At 33.9% G+C, this 25,816-nt stretch overlaps 2 protein-coding genes across 2 annotated transcripts in view; both read right to left on the bottom strand.

Moving 5' to 3' along the window:
• LOC141520459 (cilia- and flagella-associated protein 43-like) overlaps window positions 1–24,271 on the bottom strand; it is a 45,500-nt gene extending 21,229 nt beyond the window's left edge. Inside the window, exons 1-2 of the mRNA XM_074232089.1 lie at window positions 23,528–24,271; window positions 19,456–19,602 (exon numbers count right to left, since the gene is read on the bottom strand). The gene's annotated coding sequence lies outside the window, so the exon portion shown is untranslated. The remainder of the gene's footprint in view (window positions 1–19,455; window positions 19,603–23,527) is intronic.
• Window positions 1–25,816, bottom strand: part of LOC141521319 (cilia- and flagella-associated protein 43-like) — a 288,518-nt gene that overhangs the window by 196,660 nt on the left and 66,042 nt on the right. The gene's annotated exons all lie outside the window — the stretch shown is intronic.

Raw genomic sequence — 25,816 nt, 5'->3', positions numbered from 1 at the left:
ATATATCACCAACAAAATCCTGCAAGAAGAGATATTAAGAGATAGCCCATTTAAAATAATTATGGACAGGATAAAATACCTGGGACTATATTTTCCATGACAAACTGAAGAACTATATGAACCCAATCATGAAACACTTTTTATACAAGTAGTCAGATTTAGCTAAATCAATATAATAAAAATGAAAATTCTACTTAATCTATTTATTCAATGCCATCCAAAAATTATATTATTGAGTTAGGAAAAATAATAACAAAATTCATTTGGAAGAACATCAAAAGAATTAATGAACAAAAATATAAAGGAAGGAAGTTTAGCAGTACCAGATATTAAATTGGATTATAAGGTAGTAATTATCAAAGTTATATGGTGCAAGCTAAGAAATGGAAAGGTGGATCAGTAGAACAGAATGGACATAAAATACACAGAAGTAAATGATTATAATAACCTTGTATAAATGTAAGTATATAAACTTTGGGGATAAAAGTTCACTATTTGCTAAAAATTAGTAGGAAAACTGGAAAGAAGGCTGGCAGGAACATAGATCATTTACCAAGACAAGATCAAAATGGATACATGAACTACATAAAAAGGGAAATAGTATAAGTAAATCAAAGAATATGAAACATATCAGACTTGTTGATAGAACTTATGAATAAACAAATGAGAGAGCATATTGTGAGATTATAGATAGATAATTTTGATTACATTAAATTAAACAATTTTTGTATAAATAAAACCAATATGGTCAAGATTAGAAGAAAAGTAAAAAAAAAGTTTATATACAGTTTTTCAGATAAAGATCATATATCTCAAATATATAGCAAATTTGATCTAATTTATGAGTTAAAGGATCCTTTTTTGGAGGAAGAAATTTTCACCTTTCATATTAGGGGAAAATAACAAATGTAGGGAATGTGGAAAAATTGGGACAATAATGCGTTGTCAATGGAACTGTTCAAATATTTTTAAAGCTGCCTGGAATTATGGCCAGAGTTATAAAACTATGTATACCCTTAGACCCAGCAATACTACTCTTAGATCTTTTCCCCAACGTGATCAGGGAAAAGTAGAAAGCATTCAAAATATTTATAACAACTCTCTTTGTGATGGCATAGAACTGGAAATTGAAGGGGTTGGCCGTCAGTTGGGGAATGGCTAAACAAGTTGTGGTATATGATTCTTATGTAATACTACTGTGCTGTATGAAATGGTAAGCAGGTTGATTTTTAGAAAAACGTGGAAAGACATGCATGAAATAAGGAAGAATGATATGAGGAAAAGCAAGAAAACACTATGGTCAATGTAATAATGTCAGAAAATGACTGAATAACTAAACTATTCTGAATGTTAAAAATATTCATATCGACTACAAAGGGCCTATGAAGGAAGATGCCTTTTCACCTTCAGAGAAAACAGATGAATAGCGGTATTCATAGCATAGTTTTATCTCTCTCTCTCTCTCTCTCTCCTCTCTCCTCTCTCTCTCTCTCTCTCTCTCTCTCTCAACAAAGGGCCTATGAAGGAAGATGCTTTTTCACCTTCAGAGGAAACAGATGAATAGCAGTATTCATAGCATAGTTTTACATATCTCTCTCTTTCTCTCTCTCTCTCTCTCTCTCTCTCTCTCTCTCTCTCAATAAATGCATCAGGGAAGGACAGAGATAGCAACAAAGTGGCAATAAAGAGATCAGTAAGATAGCACAAGGAGACAGATGAAGGCAGAAAACGTGGTAGAGGTGATATTGGAGAGTGAACTGAGAGTACAAGAAAGAAGGTTAGGGAAGTAAAGGGATAAAGAAGAATGATAGATGCTCTGGGGTCAAATCAAAGATTTGCAAGGAGAGGAAGATGACCTCTATGGGGGTACAGGAAAGGAAAAAGATTGAAAAAGAAGAGGAGGAAAAGAAGGATCCTCTTTTAGAGGTGAGAAAGGGTTCACTGAGTGAACCTTCCTATAAGTGAAGATAGATGAGTAGTAAAGGGAGATAAGGTCTGGGTTACTTGCAAATTTGACTTCTTCAGGGGAATGGGGAAAAGTTAGAACCCCTAGGGAGCAACTGGCACTTGGTTTGGTGGAAAAGCACGAACACGGAGATTTCTTGGCAAATATAGAGGTGGGGAAAGGTCAGAAAGAGTGTAGATCAATGGTAGGCCACATAATCAAGGACATGGGGAAGATGGGACCCTTCCATGGGGCAGTGCTAGGGGGTACAATAGAGTGCCAGTCAGAAAAACTTACCTCAGGCACTAACTGTGTGTTTTTGGGCAAGCCACTTAATCTAATCTCTGTTTGCCTGGATGTTTTTATCTTTAAATTGAAGATAATAACACCTAGCCTCCAGACTTGTTATGAAATACTTAGCATGGTGCCTGGAGCATAGTAAAGCTATATAAATGTTAACTCTTATCAATATTAATAATAACAATAACTGATAGTTTGAGATTCAAGAACAATAGACAAGAGGAATCTATTGGGATAAATTCTACAAGACAATGGCAGAAAGCATCATCTCAAGATGAGACCTAGGATAGATCAATATATATCTTGGTATTATGAAAGCAACACTAATTTCTCATTACTATATTGTGATAGAGGATTAATTCCTTTTAGAGAATACAAAGCTTCAAATCAGGTCACCTTGCCTCACTAGTTAGAAATTAAGCCTCCTGTATTAATTCCAGAATCTAGGAGAAACAATGCTCAGAATGTAAGGAGATCATTCTCCTAGGAAGAGACAAGAGAAGACTTTAGGAAGAAATACAAAAATGATAATCTATGTAGATCAGTTTTGGTTAGAGATATTGTGCAAATTCCTATGCACACACCACTAAGGATGTTAAGGATGTTTTCCCATTTCCCAAATGATATAAGAATATACTTGCTTTCCCAGTTTCATTGTGACCATCATGGAATTGTCTCCATTGCCTATAGATTTTGTTTGGTAAATCCCAGGGAATAAAACTTCATGTCTAATATATTTTTCTGTTATAATGTTTTATCCCTATATTTTTAATATTCTTAAAATTTTAGGATTCACAGTAACCATAACAAGAAGAATATAGAGGAGGGGGGGGGGGAGGGAAGAGAGAGAGAGAGAGAGAGAGAGAGAGAGAGAGAGAGAGAGAGAGAGAGAGAGAGAGAGAGAAAACAAATAATTCTAGAATTCACGGACCTAGAGAATGAGGGACTAGACTAAGCAGAGAAAATAACTAATGAAGAGAGTGAGAGAAAATGCCTTTTGAAAATGAATACCAAAAAAAAAATTAGAATTAAAGAACATGACTAGCAGAAGGGAAGGAGAAGAAGGTGGAAATATCAAATGAGATTATGGGGACAGGGGTAAGGGAAACAGAGCCAGAGGATAATAAGATCACCTTAAAAATTTTTCAAAATTCAGTTATTTTTTACTTACTGAAGGAACATAACATTGCATTTACCTCAGCCTGAAAAGCTTCTGTAGAAAGCTTCTGTAGAAAGATTAATACATTTAGAATAAGAAGAGAAGAAATCAAATGGAAATGGAAATTGGAAAAAAAATGGAAAAAAATTCTTTGTATCAGATTTCTCTGTTAAGGACTTGTTATCCAAGATATATAAATTATATATCTATATCTATATGTATAAAATATAAAGTTTCCCCGTTAGATAAACGGTCAAAGGATATGAACAAACAGAACTCAAGAGGAGAATCATTTTAGAAAGTAAATTGCATAATTTGCATGTATGCAAAATTGTCCATACCCTTTGAACCAGAGACTCTATTACTGGCTTATTACCCAAAAAAGCCCAAGAAAGAAAGATAAGAAAAAAAGTTCTCATATACTCCAAAATATTTATACTAGCTCTTTTTGTGATAGCTAAAATTGAAACTGAATGAAGTTAATGCCCGTTAATTTGACAATGGTTAGACAATTTGCAGTATATAACTGTAATGGAATATTACCATGCTTTAAGAAATGATTTGTGTTATGAATATAGAAAAGCATGGAAATATCCACATGAACTGATACAGAGTGAAATAAGCAGATCCTAGAAAACTACACATAGAATAACTACAACAATGAAAGAACAACGCATCAAAAAATCAAAAGTAACTGTAATAAAATTGTAAAGATAAAAGTGGGATTCAAATGAAGAAACATGAGAAAAACACTTCCAAGATATTTTTTTAATTTTTTGAATGTATCAATAAGTTGTGCTGACTTTATTTTCCCCTCTTCTTTTAAAAAAATTTTTTTAATATGGGATGGCACTCTAGAAGAGAAGGGAAGAAAGATACCTGGGATACTATGAGGATATAAGAAACAGAAAATACCAAGAAATTTTTAAAAAATAATAAGACTCAATATATTTGTTTCAGAATATAAAGGAATCAAAAAACTTCAAAATCCACAACATAGTAAAAGTCAAAGATTAGAAGGGGAGAAAGATAAGTGTTTCAAAGCTACATTCCTGGCAAAAAGTCTGATTTCTTTCTGCTCTGAGAAATGGAATGTTATCTTTCCATATGTCAATTATAATCCCAGGAAGACAAAAAATTAGAAAACCAGAAAACTTGTCCTGCCCTCATTATACTTATATTTTACCTGATTACCCAGGAAAAGAGATACCTATGGATCCTCCTTTAGAAAAGATATTATTGTATAAGAACAAGCAATTGTGCAACTTAAGAGAAGACATACAGGAGAGTTAATGTTTTCCTTATCCTTGTTTATGTATAAATATCCCAGTCTCCCTCTGCTCAGTGTGGTCCATTACCATAAATAACCCCACATATAGGTTTTGTGAAAAATTTTAGAGGATAAACTTCATGTCTACACATTTTCTGTCATCTTATTTTTCTTTAGCTTTTTGTTTTGGGATTTTTGCAAAGCAATAGGTATAAGTACCTTACCCAAGGACACACAGTTAAGCAAATATTAAGTGTCTGAAGTTGGATTTGAACTCTGGTCCACTCAAGTCCTTCTGACTCCAGGGTTGGTGCTATATCCACCTGCACCAGGTGCCCCTGTCATTTTATTTTAACCCTAAATTACTAAGTTTTATATATGTTGTGACATGTGGATATGGACAGGAATTTGAAGGGAGACAGGTCCTTCTCCTACTCCCAATCATGCTACAAGGGTCCAAATCTGGTAAATTGTTGCCTGAAGAAAATTGTAGTCTTAGAAGGAAAGAGGTCTTTCTTTCTTTTCAATTTTTCAATTCCCTGCTCTATTTTTAAGTTCCTGTTTTAGTTGACAGATGTGCAATTAGACAATTTTGACTTTGAAAGAGGGAGCCTCCTTTTTTTAACAATGCTGCATAAATGGATCCTGGGGCTGGGGCAGATTTTGAGATTGGTTCAAAATGAGGTTCAAATTCAATTGCTCTATTTTTAAACTTTGTTTTGATTGAAATTGAAACATTCCTAAAATTTACCTCTGAGTTTTTAATGGAAATTCTTACCTCTTTTTTGGTAGGAATTTTCTTTGACCTCTGGGCACCACTATAACCTCTGGTGCCTCTCTAAAATGGGAGTTTTGTTTGGGTGAATGTTGCTTTAGGACTCTTGGCACCTGATAATGTGAGGCTTTGTTTGCCCCCCCCCCCCCCCCGTTTGTCATTTTAGGGTTGTGCCTCTGGCACCCAATAAAGTGAGACTTTTTGTTCAGGTGCCCTCCTTGGTTTCTATGTTTTATAAATGGCACCCTCTGATGGGAGAATTGGGCTCTGGTGCACTGGTATGTATTGAATGGATGATTATTTGCTTTTCTTGTATTTTTAATGTTAATTGATAAGAGGTCAGTAGTTTCTTTTAATGGGTCATCATACCAATAATAGTGTGCCTTTTAGTTTAGAACAAAAATTTCTTCATGTGGAATTGCTCCAGTCACTAACCTTTCCTCCTCCTCATTGGCAAAGAACAATGCCCTTAATTTATAACCTAAGGGACAGGGAGCTTCCAAGGAAAAATTGCAGGATTCTTCCCCTTTCCCCTTTTGCATAAATGGTGACTGGTAGATGGTGAAATTTTTCAATCTTCTTTGCTCTAAAAAAAACTGTTTCTGGCTGGTGGTTTTCTCTATGCCTTGATTAATTATATGTTATATTTTCTCTGTCCTGATTGGCCAAAATTCTGTTCCACTTTTTATTTTCTCTGCCCTGCCAGGGAAGTGGCTTCTAGTCACCTGTTTTTTCTTGTCTTTTTTTTTCCCCAGCAAGAAATTAGAATTTTTCTTTCAAAATTTGCAATTTAGGCATGACCTGGAATATTTTTAACCAGAAATTGCAATTTTGAAGGAGGAAAATCTGTTTTTCCTATTCCTAGCTCTAAATTGGGGCCCAAATGCCCATTCATTTCTTAAACTTTTCTTTGTGCAGCCTGTCCTTATCTAACTCCCTTTCTGGAGGCTGTCCTCCTCCTCCTCCTCCTCCTCCCCCCCTCCATCTCTCTGTGAATCTAAAAAGAAGATAGAGTTATAGCACAGACAGGCTGCTATTTCTAGTTTATTTAAAAAAAAGGGGGGGACTTGACTTCTGACCAAGATGGTGGAGAGAAGTTAGGCACTGTGCTAAGATCTCCTGGCTTTCCCTCAGAACTAATATGAAAATGAGCCTCTTAAAAGAATTCAAATTCTCAAAATCCAGAGAACAAAGGAGAAGAGCATCTACCAACAAGGTCTGTCTCAGGGGAATGTGGGTGAGCCAGGGACAGAGAGCAGAAAAGTAGTGCAGGGGTGGAGTGAGATCTGGACTAACATCAGAACAACTGTGGAAGCTTTTTGTTTTGCAATCAGGCAGGAAAGCTCCAGTGAGTTTGGAGGGAGAGTTCCAGTGCAGTAGGCAAGAGAGCTCCAGTGCAGCTAGACATCAATCCGGTTGGCTTCACTGGCCTGGAAGACCAGGGCCACAGACATGTGTTTTCATCAGAGTCCCTGTGTTTCCAGTTGAACCTCCCCCCCATCCCTGTGTGAGAGAGGCATGCTTCCCAGAACACACACAGTAACAACCTTCCCACCCCACCCCACCCCCAACTCCCCAGGCTCAGGTGTGGGCAGCAGATCTCTCTCAGTACTGAGTGAATAATAAGATTAACTACATAGCCTGAGCCCCCAGCCCTCATTGTTCAAGGATAATTCAGACCCTGTTGCTCCCCCCTCCCCCTAAGGCCTAGGGAGTGGGCAACAAATCAAGGTTATAGACACTCCAGAGAAAGCTTCTAGCACCCCCAGTGGCCATCCCACTTGGAGTTACTAAACCTAGTCAACAAAGTCTCTAGGGTTTTCAAAACCAAAGGTCTGTGAACCAGCCCCTCCCCCAACAAAAAAACCTAGGAAAATGAAGAAAGGTCATCAGAAAGGGGGATGTATTAAAAACTACCTTGAATCAAAAAACCCTAACTCAGAGAGAACTAGAACTTCTGAGGAGAATATGAATTGGTCTATGGCCTAGAAAGACTTCTTAGAAGAGATCATAAAGGAGTTTAAAAATTAATTGGAAAAACTGGGAAAAGAAACCCAAGAGAATATGAATACCTTACAAGAGAATTAACATCTCACAAGAAAATAATTCTCTCAAAACCACAACTGGACAAATGGAAAACTTCATCAACAATAGAACTGAACAGATTGCTTTCTGTGGGGAGGTGGGGGAGGGAAGTAAGATTGGGGGGAACATTGTAAAACTCAAATAATATCTTTAATAAAAATAAATTAAAAAACAATAGAATTGACCATTTGGAAAAAAGAGCTGTAAAAGGGAAAAAAACAATAGAATTGACCATTTGGAAAAAAAGAGTTGTAAAAGGTAGATGAAGAAAATTCTTCACTAAAAAAAAAGAATGGAATTTGTGGAAACTAATGACTTCATGAGACAACAAGAATTTATTAAACAAAACCAAAAAATAAAAAAAAATAGAAGAAAGTGTAAAATACCTCATCAGCAAAACTACTGATCTAGAGAATAGATCTAGAAGAGACAGTTTAAGAATCATTGGGTTAGGGGTGGCTAGGTGGCGTAGTGGATAAAGCACCAGCCCTGGAGTCAGGAGCACCTGGTTTCAAATCTAGTCTCAGACACTTAATAATTATCTAGCTGTGTGGCCTTTGGCAAGCCACTTAACCCCGTTTGCCTTGCAAAAACCTAAAAAAAAAAGAATCATTGGGTTTCCTGAACACATTGAAGATAAAAGCCTGGATCAATATTTTAAGATCTTTTGAAGGAAAATTGCCCTGCTATCATGGAGCCAGACGGTAAAATAGTTATTGAAAGAATACATCAATACCCTCCTGAAAGGGATTCCTCAAATTGAAAATAGCAAGGAATTTTGTGGCCAAATTTCAGAACTATCAGATAAAAGAGAAAATCCTGCAAGCAGCCAGAAAGAAAATATTTACATATCAAGGAACCACAGTAAGGAGTACACAGGACCTGGCTGCATCAACATTAGGGGCTCTATAATATTCTAAAGAGCAAGGGAGTTTTGAATGCAGCCAGGAATTCACTATCCTGCAAAACTGAGCCTTCTCTTCCAAGTGAAAAGATGGGCATTTGATGAAATAGGAGACTTCCAACCTTTCCTGATGAAAAGACCAGAGCTAAATAGAAATTTTGGACTTCAAACAGGAGATTCAAGAAACACATGAAAAGGTAAAATAAGGAAAAGAAAAAAAATGCAATCCAATAAGATGAAACTGGTTATGTCCCCACCTGGGAGAAAGATTTTCATAAATCTTGAGAATTATAACTCAGAGAGAATATATTTAGCCAGAAGTAATGGAAACTCATGACTTATCTATGACTCAGAATGATTTAAAACTGGTTATGTCCCCACCTGGGAGAAAGATTTTCATAAATCTTGAGAATTATAACTCAGAGAGAATATATTTAGCCAGAAGTAATGGAAACTCATGACTTATCTATGACTCAGAATGATTTAAAAACAATATCTCTAGATGCTGAAAAATCTTTTGACAAAATACAGCATCCATTCCTATTAAAAACACTAGAGAGTGTAGGAATAAATGGACTGTTCCTTAAAATAATGAGCAGTATCTACCTGAAACCATCAACAAGCATTATACTCAATGGGGAGAGGCTAGAGGCATTCCCAATAAGATCAGGGGTTAAACAAAGGTGCCCATTATCACCACTACTATTCAATATTGTATTAGAAATGTTAGCATCAGCAATTAGAGAAGAAAAAGAAATTAAAGGAATTAGAATTGGGAAGGAAGAGACAAAACTCTCACTATTCACAGATGACATGATGGTCTACCTAGAAAATCCCAAGAAATCATCTAAAAAACTACTGGAAACAATTAGCAATTTTAGCAAAGTTGCAGGTTATAAAATAAACCCCCATAAATCCTCAACTTTCCTATATATGACTAGCAAGAAACAGCAGGAAGAGCTAGAAAGAGAAATTCCATTCAAAGTAACCTCAAACAGTATAAAATACTTGGGAGTCTATTTGCCAAGACAGATTCAGAATCTTTTTGAAAACAATTATAAAACACTTCTCACACAAATTAAATCAGATTTAAATAACTGGGCAAATATCAACTGCTCATGGATAGGTAGAGCTAATATAATAAAAATGACAATTCTACCAAAACTAAACTATCTGTTTAGTGCCCTACCAATCAAAATTCCAAAAAATTACTTTAATGAGCTAGAAAAAATTGTAAGTAAATTCATATGGAGAAATAAAAAGTCAAGAATTGCCAGGAGCTTAATGAAAAAAAATGCAAACGAAGGTGGCTTAGCACTACCAGATCTAAAATTATATTATAAAGCATCAGTCAACAAAATTGTTTGGTATTGGCTAAGAAATAGAGTGGTGGACCAGTGGAATAGACTAGGTGTAAAAGCAGGAGAGGATTATAGTAATCTGCTGTTTGATAAACCCAAAGAGTCAGGCTACCTGGATAAAAACTCCCTCTTTGATAAAAACTGCTGGGAGAATTGGAAGTTAGTATGGAAGAAACTTAGATTAGATCAACACCTCACACCCTTTACCAAGATAAGATCCAAATGGTTACAGGACATAGACATAAAAAAAAATACTATAAGCAAATTAGAAGATCAAGGACTAGTCTACCTGTCAGATCTATGGAAAGGGGAACAGTTTATGACTAAGGAAGAGTTGGAGAACATCACTAAAAACCAATTAGATGATTTCGATTTCATTAAATTAAAAAGTTTTTGCACAGGTAAAACCAATGTAAACAAAATCAAAAGAAAAGTAGTAAATTGGGAAACAATCTTTACAACTAATGATTCTGACAAAGGACTCATTTGAGTCATATTTTTAAAACAAAAAGCCATTCCCCAATTGATAAATGGTCAAAGGATATGCAAAGGCAATTTACAGATGAGGAGATCAAAGCAATCCATAGCCATGTGAAAAAATGCTCTAAATCATTAATTATTAGAGAAATGCAAATTAAAGCTTCGTTGAGGTACCACCTCACACCTCTCAGATTGGCCAGTATGACCAGGAAGGATAATGATCATTGTTGGAAGGGATGTGGGAAATCTGGGACACTATTACACTGTTGGTGGAGCTGTGAACTCATCCAACCCTTCTGGAGAGCTATTTGGAACTATGCCCAAAGGGCAACAAAAATGTGCATACCCTTTGACCCAGCAATACCACTACTGGGTCTATACCCTGAAGAGATGAGGAAAAAGGGTAAAAACATTACTTGTACAAAAATATTTATAGCAGCTCTGTTTGTGGTGGCAAAGAATTGGAAATCCAGTAAATGTCCTTCAATTGGGGAATGGTTTAGCAAACTGTGGTATATGTATGTCATGGAATACTATTGTTCTATTAGAAATCAGGAGGGACGGGATTTCAGGGAAACATGGAGGGATTTGCATGAACTGATGCTGAGTGAGATGAGCAGAACCAGAAAAACACTGTACACCCTAACAGCAACATGGGAGTGATGTTCAACCTTGAAGGACTTGCTCATTCCATCAGTGCAACAATTGGGAACAATTTTTGGCTGTCTGCAAAGGAGAGTACCATTTGTATCCAGATAAGGAGCTGTGGAGTCTGAACAAAGTACAAGGACTATTCCCTTTAATTCAGAAAAAAAAAACCCAGATGTCTTATGGTTTGATCTGGTTACCTCTGAGAATTCTGTTCTCTTTAAGGATATGATTTCTCTCTCATCACACCCAATTTGGATTGAGGTACAACAATGGAAACAAAGTAAAGACTGACAGAGTGCTACCTGTGGGGTGGGGGTGGGGGGAGGGAAGCAAGATTGGGGGAAAAAAATTAAAAAAAATTTAAAAAAACAATATCTCCTTGAAAAGGGTGGGGGATTGTAAAGAAATGGGAGGATGGAGGACAGTGAATGGGGGTAAATCATATTACATGAAGAGGTACAAAGGACCTGTTCCCTAAGGTGAAGAAGGGAGGAGGTGAAAAATGCCTGAATCTTTCTCTCATCAGATTTGGCTCAAAGAAGGATTAACCTACACATACTCAGTTAAGTTAAGAAACTTCTTAACCTTTCAAATATTAAAAGGGAAAAGGGGAGGGGAGGAAAAATGGGAGCTAACAGAAGGAAGGGGCAAAAAGAAAGGAGAAAGATGGGGAAGGGGTGGATGTAAAGGGAAAACACACTGAAGGAGGTGGTATTCAGAAATAAAATACTGGGGAATATGGATAAAGTAAAAAAAGGGGGGGAATACAAACAGAGGGAAGACAACACGGAAGGTAATAAAGAGCTGATAATTAGAACTTTGAATGTAAATGGAATGAACTCTCCCATAAAACGTAAGCAAATAGCAGAGTGTATTAAAAACCAGAATCCTACAATGTGCTGCTTATAAGAAACTCATTTGAAGCAGAGAGCTACATATAGAGTAAATGTAAAAGGTTGGAGCAGAATATATTTTGCTTCAGTCGAAGTGAAAAAGGCAAAGGTAGCAATCCTTCTCTCAGACAGAGCAGTTGTTAAAATAGATTTCATTAAAAGAGATAAGGAAGGAAACTACATAGTTTTAAATGGTACCATAGACAATGAAGCAATTAAATATGTATGCACCAAGTGGTATAGCATCCAAATTTGTAGAAGAGAAGCTGAATGAGCTACAGGAAGACATAGACACCAAAACTCTACTGGTGGGAGATCGCAACCTCCCTATCTCATATTTACATAATTCAAACCATAAAATAAACAGGAAGGAAGTTAAGGAGGTAAATAGAATGTTAGAAAACCTAGACATGATAGACCTATGGAGGAAATTGAATGAAGATAGAAAGGAATATACTTTCTGCAGTATATGGCACCTAAACAAAAATTGTCCATGTTCTAGGGCATAAAAATCTTATAATTCAATGCAGAAAGGCAGAAATTGTGAATACTTCCTTCTCAGATCATAATGTAATAAAAATCACATGCAATAAAAGGCCATGGAGAGACACATCTAAAACTAATTGGAAACTAAAGAATCTCATTTTAAAGAATGAATGAATCAAACAATAAATTATAGAGAGAATTAATGGTTTCATCCTTGATAATGACAATAATGAGACAACATACAAAAACTTATACAACGAAGACAGTTATTAGGGAATAAATTATATCTTAAATGCTTACATGAATAAAATAAAGAGGAAATTAATGAACTAAGCATGTAACTAAAAAAATTCGATAAAGAACAAATCAAAAACACCCAATTAAATACCAAATTAGAAATTCTAAAAATTAAAGGAGAAATAAAATTGAAAGCAAGAAAACTATTGAACTAATAAATAAAACCAAGAGTTGCTTTTGTGAAAAAACCAGTAAAACTGATAAACCTTTGGTTAATTTGATTAAAAAAAAAGAAAACCAAATTACTAGCATCATAAATGAAAAAGGTGAACTCACCTTCACCAATGAGGAGGAAATTAAAGTAATAATTTGGGAATTATTTTGCCTAACTATGCCACTAAATTTGATAATCTAAATGAAATGGATGAAAATTTATGAAAATGTAAGTTGCCCAGGTCAAATGAAGAGAAAATTAGATACCTAAATAGCCCTATCTCAGAAAAAGAAATTCAACACGCTATTATTGAACTCCCTAAGAAAAAATCTCCAGGGCCAGATGGATTCACAAGTGAATTCTATCAAGCATTTAAGGAACAATTGGTTCCAATTCTATATAAACTCTTTGGAAAAATAGGTGAAGATGGAACTCTGCCCAACTCCTTCTATGACACCATTATGGTGCTGTTCACCTAAAGCAGAAAGAGTCAAAACAAAGGAAGAAATTGAAGACCAATTTCCCTAATGAATATGGATGCAAAAGCCTTAAATAAAATCTTAGCAAAGTGATAACAGCAAATTATCACTAGGATAATACACTATGACCAAGCAGGATTTATGCCAGGAATGCAGGGTTGGCTTAATATTAGGAAAACTGTCAGTATAATTGACTATATCAATAACAAACCTAACAAAACCATATGATTATCTCAATAGAGCTGAAAAAGCCTTTGAAAAAAATTACAACACCCATTCCTACTAAAAACAGTAGAGAGCATAGGAATAAGTAGCTTATTCCTATGAATGATTAGCAGAATCTAGCTGAAACCATCAACAAGCATTATATGCAATGGGGATAAGCTATAAGCATTCCCAATAAGATCAGGGGTGAAACAAGGATGCCTGTTATCACCAATACTATTCAACATTATGTTAGAAATGTTAGCTTCAGCAATAAGAGAAGAAAAAGAAATTAAAGGAATTAGAATTGGGAAGGAAGAAACAAAACTCTCACTCTTTGCAGATGATGATGATATACCTAGAGAATCCTAAAAAAATCATCTTAAAAAACTACTAGAAACAATTAGCAACTTTAGCAAAGTTAAAAGTTAAAAAGTTAAAACCCTCATTAATCCTCAGCATTTCTACATGTTAATAGCAAGATACAGCAACAAGAGCTAGAGAGAGAAATTCCATTTAAAGTAACTTCAGACAATATAAAATACTTGGGAGTCAACCTGCCAAGGCAGACTTGGAAACTCTATGAAAACAACTATATAACACTCTTCACACAAATAAAATCAGATTTAAATAACTGGGCAAATATCAACTGCTCATAGATAGGCCGAGCTAATATAATAAAAATGACAATTTTACCTAAATTAATCTACTTATTTAGTGCCTTACCAATCAAACTTCCAAAAAAGTACTTTAATGAACTAGGAAAAAATGTAACTGAATTCATATAGAGAAACAAAAAATCAAGAATATCCAGGGATTTGATGAAAAAAAGTACAGCAGAAGGTGGCTTAGCCTTACCAGGTCTAAAGTTATGCTATATATAGCATCAGTGATCAAAACTGTCTGATATTGACTAAGAAATAGAGTGGTGGACCAGTGGATGGAATAGCTTAGGTGAAAAGGAGACAGCAGGAAATGATTATAATAATCTGTTGTTTGATAACCCAAAGAGTCTAACTTCTGGGATAAGAACTCTCTCTTTGATTAAAAAAAGATTGGGAAAATTGGAAGCTGGTATGGCAGAAACTTGGATTAGACTAACATTTCACACCCTATATCAATATAAGATCAAAATGGGTACAAGATTTAGACATAAAAGACAATATTATAAACAAACTAAGAGATCAAAGAATAGTTTACTTGTCAGATCTATGGAAAGGGAAGCAGTTAATGCCAAGGAAGAGATGGAGAACGTCATTAAAAATAAATTAGATAATTTTGATTACATTATATTGAAAAGCTTTTGCATAAACAAAACCACTGTATCCAAGATCAAAAGAGATGTAGCAAATTGGGAAACAATTTTTACAACTAGTATTCCTGACAAAGGACTCATTTCTAAAATATACAGAGAACTGAGTCAAATTTATAAAAAAAACAAACCAAGCCATTCCCCAATTGATAAATGGGCAAAGGACACACAAAGGCAATTTATAGATGAGGAAATCAAAGCTATCCTTAGTCATATGAAAATTGTCTAAATCATTACTGATTAGAGAAATCCAAATTAAAGCAGTCTAAGGTACCACATCACACCTCTCAGACTGGCCAATATGACCAGAAAGGCCAATGTTGAATGTTGGAAAGGCTGCAGGAAATCTGGAACACTAACACATTGTTAGTGGAGCTGTGAACTCATCCAAACTTTGTGGAGAGCAATCTGGAACTATGCCCAAAAGGCAATAATAAAAATGTGTATACCCTTTGATCCAGCAATACCCCTACTGGGTCTATACCCTGAAAAAGATCATGCAAAAGGGTAAAAACATCACTTGTGCAAAAATATTCATAGCAGCCCCATTTGTAGCAGCAAGGAATTGGAAATCAAATGAATATTCATTAGCTGGGGAATGGCTGGACAAATTGTGATACATATATAAATATACATATACATATATATATGTATATATATATGCTATAGAACACTATTGTTCTATTAGAAACCAAGAGGGATGAGAATTCAGAGAAGCCTGGAAGGACTTGCATGAATTCACAATGAATGAGATGAGCAGAACTAGAACAACATTGTGCACCCTAACAGCAACATGGGGGTGATGATCAATTTTATTGGACTTGCTTATTCCATCAATGCAATATTCAGGGACAATTTTAGAGCACCTGCGATGGAGAATACCATCTGTACCCAGAGAAAGAAGTGTGGAGTTTAAACAAAGACCAAAGTCTATTACCTTCAGTTATTTTATTTAAAATAAATGTTTTTATGTTCTACATAATTTTTCTATCTCTAATATTTTACTTTCTCCTCAGGGATATGATTTCTCTCCCAACGCATTTAATTTCGATCAATGTATATCATGGAAACAATGTAAACATTACCAGACTGCCTTCTGGGGGGGGATAAGGGAGGGAAGGGAGGATGGAGGAAAAATTTTAAAATTCAAATTTTTACAGAAAATGATGGGTAGAAACTACTATTGTATATAATTGAAAGCAAATAAAATATTAATTTAAAAAATAAATAAAATTTTAAAAATTGGACTCAAATTTAAAAAATTGGGTTTTAATTGGATATTTTTAAAGGATTAACAGTGGAATTTAGAGTTAGACTGTGGAAATTTGGATTTTTTGCTGAAAATATATGTGAGAATTTGGGGGGCAGCTAGGTGAATAGAGCACCGGCCTTGGAAACAGGAGGAACTGAGTTCAAATCCGACCTCAGACTCTTAACAATTTAGCTGTGTGATCTTGGGCAAGTCACTGAGAATTCTATCCATTTTAAGTATTTTAAATCTTGGAAATTTTATCTTACCATACAAGACTGGAAGTATCTTGAAAATGCTATGTTGCTACTTTTGTGAATAATTTATCAATAATACCAATAATTTATTAGCTACAATTTGAATAGATTATGAAAGTTTTTATAATTTGATATTTAAGGTAAATTTGAAAAAATATATGCATATGAAATGTGAATCAAAAGATAAGATGATCAAAATCAAAAGATGGTATCTATGGGATTGTGGAACTCAGATTTGAAGTCATTTATTTTGTGCTTGTATTGTAGTAAATTATAATTTTTTTTGTTTTTTTGTTTTTAGGTTTTAGCAAGGCAAATGGGGTTAAGTGGCTTGCCCAAGGCCACACAGTTAGGTAATTATCAAGTGTCTGAGGCAAGATTTGAACGCGGGCACTCCTGACTTCAGGGCTGGTACTCTATCCACTGTGCAACCTAGCCACCTCCAGTAAATTATAATTCTAACAAAAAAATTGAGGAACTCTCAAGGAGTTAATTAAACCTTCGATTTCAGAATAATAGATGGAAACTAATAAACTAATATAAGAATAGTATTAGCTTTTTGGGAAAAAATTATCTTAGGATGCTAAATTATTTATCTAATGATTATAGCATTGGGGAAAATAAAATCCATGGGCAACTGAGTTCATTTCTAACCCCAATCTAAATGAAATTAATGTCTCAACAGGTTAATTAATCCTTTTATTTGTTTTTGTTCATCTTATGCTATATATAAGTCCAGAGTTGGTTTGATTTAAGCCAAAATTTAGCCCTGAAGGGAAAAAGGAACAGGGCTATATACTATTTTCTAGTTGTTATTAAGAAATTTATTAAACTATATGATCTTTTATAATTATATAACTTTATATGGGCTGATTTTCTATGTAAGGTAATATGAAAAATATTAAATTAAAATAAGAAATTTTCAAGTTTTTAAAATTAATATTAAGAGATATTGGTAAATAATTATAACAGCTAGGATTATTACTTAGCAAAGATTCTCTTATAAACTAAACATTAGGAGATTAAAATTGTACTGTTGACAACAAAATAGAATAAATGAATTAAGAAAATTTAGGTGAAATTAATGTGCATTATTATTTCTTAATGTAACTCCATGAGAGATAAATAATCAACTATATCTGGTCCTAAGTTGTGATTAGTTACATTTTGCATGTGGGGTAAAAACCTTTGTGAATGTAACAGATATGTCTTGCTATCTATGTGATAATCATGTCCTAGCTTTTTTCTCAATTGCAGACATATGTATATATAATATATCCTTGTGCCATGCAGTTTCCCCTATGTATTAAGAAGAACATCATTATCTTGATTGGGAAATGACCATTATTCTATCATCTATTTTCTATACAGAAGGAAATTTATTTTAAGTTATTTTGGTTATGATTCATAAAATTCTTAAGATTAATAACCTAAGTACAAAGAAAATTTTGTAATCCTAAAAAGATATTTTTTTAAACATCTAGTTCTACATATTTTTTTTTGCAAGGCAAATGGGGTTAAGTGGCTTGCCCAAGGCCACATGGCTAGGCAATTATTAAGCGTCTGAGACCGGATTTGAACCCAGGTACTCCTGACTCCAGGGCCAGTGTTTTATCCACTACACCACCTAGCCACCCCTGGTTCTACATATTTATAAAAAGTTTCTGTGGTATAGAATTTCTACCAGTAGAGAAAAAAATTCTTTATACAAATTGGGGTATACTTCAAAAGTTTGCTTTTACCAAAAGATGAACTTGTATATATAAACCTGCATCATTTAAGGACATGTTCATATGTGAGTTAATTTGGAGATTTACTGTGAGATTATTCTAGTGGTAGTTAAAGTACATATTGAGTTTCATGATAAGGATAATTTAATTGGGTATGTTTTCTCTGACAAAACTTTTGTCATTTTAAAAACCCTTTTGTGACTCAAGGAAAGTGATATTTGGAATTTTGTTATAAAAGCTTGTAAAAGTTCCTTATATGAGATGTTCACCTGTAAATTAATTTAATATAATAACTTGATATTAATAACTGTTTTGCCCAGCATAATTAATTAGTTCTTGGGCACCCTGATTATTGAAGTTCCCTAGTTCCCTTGTTAGATTTTACTATTTGGTAAAATTTTTGTTCTGAAGACATATATATATATATATATATATATATATATATATATATATATACACATACACATATGCAGATATACAAAATATTTACATATATACAAAATACATACACACACACATATATATATGTATATATACATATACATATTTAGAGACAAAATGATAAGACCTATCCCCAGGTTAATGGAAATCTTTTAGCAAAACTGATAATCCCTATTCCCCACTCCCATGTAGGTCAGGAAGGAAGAGGACCTTTTCTGAAGTTAGATAATGGTCCTCCTGCTCTCAGTGAATGTGACTGAAAACACAACTTGGAATTCCCTTTTGATCCAAACTACTGTAATGAAGTGAGACACTGGGACTTTGACTGTTTCTGTTGGAGTTTCATTTCCTCAGTCTTGTCTACCTGACTATGTCTGCTCATAGCTATTATAGAAAATTTTCTAGTTTTCAAGGTAAAAAATGTGGAAGTGTGCTATTTGCAATAGTGAGATATTTTGCCATTAGATAAATGCATCTAAACTACTTAGTAGAAAGGATTTTGCTGTTTTTGATCTGAATTTGCTGCCATTCCATGGCATAGATAAGAGTGAAGTCAATGTAATAAACTTATCACTAGTATATAATTAAATTACTGACAGATCTAATTTTCATTTCTGAAAAGGAAATGAGTATATTTGGGTAGAAGTAAACCAATTTATAAAACAAAAGATAGGAAATTCATTTTATTTGTAAGATTAAAATTAAGAAACCTCTATGTTGTCTTTGCTTTTGTATGAAAGCATTATGTTTATTGAAATGTAATAATTCATGTATCACCCTGTTTGGAAATCTGAGTTTTCTTATGACTATTGTACTTCACTTAGAATTAGAAACATCTGTTGAAATTATTTTAAAATCACCTAAGATGTTCTAATTGTTTAAAAAGGTGATTAAAAAAAACAATTTATGTTTTCTTTTTCAAACTAATTTAGAATATCTGATTCTTAGTCTAAATTCAGTTCTGCTTCCCACTGTGCCATTGAGGACTTCATATTGATACCAAAGTATTACTAAAAGTATTACCAAAGTATTACTATCTCGGATGTTCAGTATTCCATCTTTGCCTGTTGTTGCTAGCCACTGGCCATGAAATGACAGATACAGAATCCCATTTCCATAATGTTTACTTGGTATTTTATTCTCTAGTTTGAGGGTGATGTCTTTGCTTTCCTGAAAACCAACAAGAAAATATCAAGGTTATGAAATTTTTTTTGTTATTAAGAAAAAATGTATTGGCAACTTGATCCTTGGTATCAATGAAAAACCAATATATATTATGATTGAAAATAAGCAGGTATATATGGTTGTTTAATGGGTTTTGCCCTTTTTACAATTTATTTTCATCTTATTTCTTAAATTTTGAGAGGAATTTTGCTAATAAAAGCAGTTTTAATTATCTATATGTGGCAGATTCTGTCAGACACTATCAGATTCTTTCCCTACTTTATCTTAAATACCAAAGACTGATAAAAGGCAGAAAATGAGGACTAATTTTAAGCATCTGCTGACAGAACCAAAAAAAAATCAAAATTGATTACAAATTAGTTCATCTAGTGAGTTCTTACAAATAGGGATACAGTCCTTTTTGCAGACTCTATTAATATAAGTTATAATGTAAAATCAAATTTTGATGAAAATATATTTCAACTTTAGTTTCTAAAGTAGGAGTTAACAAAGTTTTCTTAGTATGAAGGCAAGCAGCCTGCTTTTCTGATTGTGGGCAACCAATGACAAAAAAAAATTCTCTAAACATTTCAGTAATTCCAAATGCATCTGTGTTAATAAGTGTCTCTTAAACTGTATGTTTATCTCCAACTGTAACTGGTAAATTACAAAAGTACATACATTTTCTTCAGTCTGTCACTTTGAACTACCTTTCCTCCTTTTCTCCTCCTTTCTAATCTCCTAAAAGTAGAAACTTATATTAAAAATATTCTCTCTTGAGATTGTCCACTCTTCTAGAGTGCAAATAAGGTGCTTTAGGGTTTTTTTCCTGGTTTTGGTGTTGTTATTGTTTTGGGATGAAGGTAGAGGAGAGAAAGAGTTAGGAGACATCTATGTTGATGATAGGATTTGATTCTTCTTTTTGTGGTAGAGAAAATATTGGACAGAGAAATTTGTTCTATAATTATTGCATTCCCTCTTCATTGAACTCTATTCCATTAATCTGTATACCCTTAACCCCAACCTATGAGGTATATAGATAGAGTACTGACCTTGGAGTAGGAGGATGGGAGTTTGGATCCAGTCTCAGACACTTAACACTTACTACCTGTGTGACATTGGGCAAGTCATTTAACCTTGATTACCTCTCCTCCAGGGCATCTCCAGTTGTTTTAATTCATATCTGATCAATGGATCCAGATGACTCTGGAGGAGACAGTGAGGCTGGTGACTTAGCACAGCACCCCCTCACTCAAATCCAACTAATGTGCTTGTCATGGCATTACCTCCCCTTATGTCTTCTTTAAGAATGAAGGACAAACATCACTGAGGTCAGTGAACTTTTGTAAAGTATCTTGCTGCTCTCTGGAAAGGACTTGGTAAGTTCCTGTTCCCAGGCACAAGATAAGCCACTAACAGCAAAACAATGGATCCTTGCCCTAGCCTGAAAGAACAAAGCCATTATCTAGATATCCCTAATTTCTTGATCTCTGCTCAACATATAACTAAATTACCTCATCTTTATGTTCCTTTAAAGCTCACTCCTCAGTTGAGTTGTTTGAGTTCTTTTGGGAAGCTAGCCTGCTCTGAAGGAGCATGATCCCCCAAATAACCTCTCATGATCCTATGCCCTCCTTTATTGCATATGCTTTTATGTGGCTACTGCTATTGCTGCTGCTCCTAACCTCTCCCTTAGCTTCTGTTAACCACAGCAATATATAAATAAACTACTTTTTGTCCCTAAATTCTTCTGGGTCAGAGCTGATCTCTTTAAGTGAATTCTTTCACCTTTGCTGAACACCTAAAACCTTTAGCCAACCACACATTTTTCTGGCAACACTATCAGTTAAAAGCATTGGGCAGCTGGAGAACATTCCCAAGGAAAAGGTATGAATCTTTATAAAAATAATCACATTACAGAATTATAGAGCTGGAAGTCACCTAAGAGGCCACCTGATCCAACTCATACCTAACCAAAAATTCCAAAGATACTGATGAATGGTCACATATCTCTCCTTGAAGAGAGAATTATTTCTTGAACTCCCATTGGAGCTTTTGGATAGCTCCAATTGTTAGGAAGTCAAAATCACTTACTTTCAGGGATTCTATAGGTCATTTACTTCAACATCCTTATTTTACATATTCAAATGTAAGCCAAGAAGGTCTGAATGATTTTCTCAAGCTTATCTTGATGGCAAAGGGAAGTTAGTTGACTTCCTGGATAGAACACCTGGGCTTAAGTCAGAAAGACTCATCTGCCTAAGCTGAAATCTGTCCTTAAACACTAGCTTTGTGACTCTGGGCACGTCAATTTAAACCAATTTGCCTTCATTTCCTCATCTTTAAAATTAGTTGGAGAAGGAAATGGCTAATCACTTCAGTATCGTTGCCAAAAAAAAAATTGAAAAGGGGATCACAGAGTCAGTAATATACAATGAAAAAATGACTCACCAAACATAACACAGTTGGCAAGTGCGGTAGAACTAGAATATGAATTTTTTTAACTCCAGATATAAAACTTTTTCTGCTATAGTCCACTGTGACTAGTTCCCTCTGAAAATAAACGAGTCAAGTCTATTTCTTCCTTGGACAACCCCTTAAATTCTTAAAGACAATCACATCTACCTTAAGTATTTTTTTATTCAGGCTAAACATCAAATGATTTCAAATGAATCTCACCTTTCATGGTTTGCAGTCCCATTACCATCCCGATTAACCTTTAAATTCCCTCCTATTTTTCATGTCCTTCCTAAAATATGCCGCCAAGAACTGAATGTAGTATTCCAGATGTAGTACAACCAGGGCAAAGTACAATAGAACCTTTGCTGTGAACATAAAGCATCTCTTCATGCTACTCCTTGGCATTTGCTTTGGGGGGTTGCCATGTCACACTGTTGGATCATACATTTCAGCCCACTAAAACTCCCCAATTATTTTTCTCATGTGCTAACATTTCAACCATTATTATAAACATATGCAATATTTTTACTGTTCATTTGGGAATAAATAGCATAAGAAAAAAAGAGAAGAAAAATAATTTAGTCATACACACTAACCTGAACTATTATTATATTTATCTAAGAAGCTTGTCTTACTCACTACTGATATCAATGTTAACTATTGTCTCTTCCAATTCAATGGTTATGAACCCTAGGCTCTTTGTCGTATAAACTTCACTCCCCATTTACCACTGCCTGTTCCTCTTATTCCCATCCCCTTTAGCAGAGCCCCTCAAAGTTCTACTCTACGTCTTCCCACCCATTCCACTTTGCTCTCTGTAATACCTAATCTATAATTAACAATCTTGTTTTTATATTAAACATTTATCTTTCATATTCCAATCAAGGATTCTTCTTGAGAATCTGGTTTTCACTGAGAATATGGTTCCTTCTTCATGATATTGTATCCCTTGAGGTTGTTCAATAATTCATATCCCTCCATTTTACTGCTTGGGGTAGGAGACTCAAAACTCCCTTGCTCCCCATTGATCCCTAGGATAGCTCCTTTCTTTCTCAATTAGTTCAGGACCTATCTCACAGTTCATTCCAATCTCTGCCCTTATACTAAGAAACTTCAACAAATATATTGAGACTTTCTCAAATATTCTAAGTTCCCAGTTCTTCAATCTACTCAGTTCCCATGACTTCCACCCTATCTCAGCTACTCATAGAATGGTCATTACCTTAATCTTGCCTATCACACACAAGTGTTCATGAAACCTAAATGCTTATTTACTGACATCTATGGATTATTTTATGATAGGCTCCAAATGAAACTAATATGAATCCAAGATCAGCAAAGAATGTGTGGATTAAAATCCTCTGAAATTAGCCAAGAAAAATGTAACCTAATCCATATGTTTTATTTGATTTAATTGGTAAGGAAAATTCTATATTTATATCTTGCTATATTAATGGCAATAGAGGAATACCTGTTTAGGAATACCATAGATACAGATATATGGCACATGGCTACAAAAGCCATATATTTTTTCACAATTGAAATCCAAAAGAGCTGAGGTTAAGGGATAGTCTATTTCGTACAAGATCCTCGAAAATAATTCATTTTTCAGTCTCCCTCTTTCATCACTATATCTGTCAGCATCTAAAAGAGAAGAAATCACTTTAGTTCTATTTAGAATTTCTCTTTTAAAACCAATAAAGATATTATTTAATGTGCTATTTATGAAAAACAAAGAAGTTTGAAAAGGTTAGTTAACACTAGAGGGACAAGACACATCAGATGATGCAAAAATTTGTTTGGCTTTGAAGTTTTCTTAAGTTCTGGTCAAGCAACATAAGTTGGTCAAATCTGAGTGTTTTAGAATTATTCATACATTTTGTTTTCTTCTCCAATATTAACTCTAGAAGAACCAAGTATATCAACTAACAAAGAAATATATTTGATAAATCATTTCTCCTATCTATTTAAATATATTTTAAATAAAGTTGATCATAAGCAGATGTTATAACTTTCCTTTGAAATAAAAAATTTCATCCTACTATATTTTCTTTGCCTTAGGGTTTTAAAACAAAACATTTGTGCCAACAGGGATGGCTTTGAAAAGATATTCTAATGTTAACAGGTGGTATGCCATTGGGTAGACCACTTATATTCTTGGGACTCAGAAATCTCAGTAGTTCAACAACTATGCAGAATAAAATAAATAATGGATATACAAAAGAAGCCCTAAAATATATATAAAAAGATTCTGGTAGTTTTGACTGTCTCATATTACTCTTAAATATAAACATCATCTACAAATACATATGTTTCTATTTATAGCTATTAACTTTTTTTGAATCTACAGTAAATCAATTTGAAGAGTTTATTTTTACACAACTCTTTTTGTTGGGGGAAGCTTTCTTATATCATCATTGCTATTATAATTGTTAGCCTATAATCTAACTGAGTGTACTTAACGCATATTTGAGGCAGAAAATAACATAATCAAATAATTTAGCAGTGGTTTAAATTTCTGCAAACTTTCCCAATAGACTGAAAAGGAAAAGGATCAAGAGGATGTTAGTAATAGCATGCTTACTATGTAATAGTAATACATAACAATTTGGTGATTCTTAATAATTGAATATTACACTTAATATACTTGTTTTTTATTACCTGTTAAGATCATTATTAGTCAGAGTGAACATTTCTAGTTGACTTCTTTCATTTTCTGAAGATTTTGCAAAGGGACTATTACTTGAAACTTTGTCAGTTTCCCAAACAGTAACTGTAGATATTTGTAAAATGTTACCACTCACCTCTGAAAAATAGACATTAGTAGGACATAAACAGACATTGCAATTGGCAATTATTTTATGAAATTTGCTTATTTAAATTAAAACATTTCATTTCTGTATATAAATCTTCTGTGTGGAACCAATAGAATTTTATTTAGAGAGCAATTCTACAATCCAAAATAGATATTTTATTCATAAAATAGCATATTATTTTTAGCAAGCCTCTAGAACTAGATTTATAGTATTTTGGTATTTCTAATTTTGAAGACAGTGGTATTAAGGATATAAAAGAAGTTTTCATATATGTAACTCTAAAAAATTATTTCTACTTCAAACAAACCTGAACTTTAGTGTAATTTTGGTGATTTCTTTGGTGACAAAGTATGTGTGTGCAATAAAAACATGAGGTAGAGATCTTCATTAAAAGTAAAAGTAATATTCAAGGTAGTGAAATATACATCATCTGGAGCCTAGAAGCCAAGGTTTGGTGGAATGATAAGGTTGGGAACTGTATTGTAAGAGGTGAAGAAGACAGAGAAATTAGAGAGGCACCTTTCCAAGGCTGACCTTTTCCAAAAAGTTTAGTTACAAAGGGCAAAAGAGATAAAGTATGATTGCAGGGATAGGAAAGATCAAGTGAGGTTTTTTGAGGATGGGGAAACATGGGCATGGACAATAAGAATGTATGCAATTTTGTCTCCAAATTTCTGTTTTTGCAAAATTCTTTTTTTGTAAAATTATTTTCTCTGAATATAATATAAAAAGTTTTATAAAATTTACCATTATAGTTGTTACATTCAATCATAACTAATTAATTCTTAAAACTTTGACCCTTTGGATGAAAGATACTAATACTACCTCTGTATATGTATCTATGTATATTACCTGTAAAACCAATAATCTTGAATTTTTTCTGAGGCTTTGGAATTTAATAAGAAGATATGTCCATCAGATGTTCCAACTATCAAAAACAAACC

This window comes from Macrotis lagotis, chromosome 4 (genome assembly GCF_037893015.1).
Source record: "Macrotis lagotis isolate mMagLag1 chromosome 4, bilby.v1.9.chrom.fasta, whole genome shotgun sequence".
Taxonomy (NCBI): domain Eukaryota; kingdom Metazoa; phylum Chordata; class Mammalia; order Peramelemorphia; family Peramelidae; genus Macrotis; species Macrotis lagotis.
The sequence above is the reverse complement of the archived record's forward strand: the minus strand, read 5'-3'. Positions and strand labels throughout refer to the sequence as shown.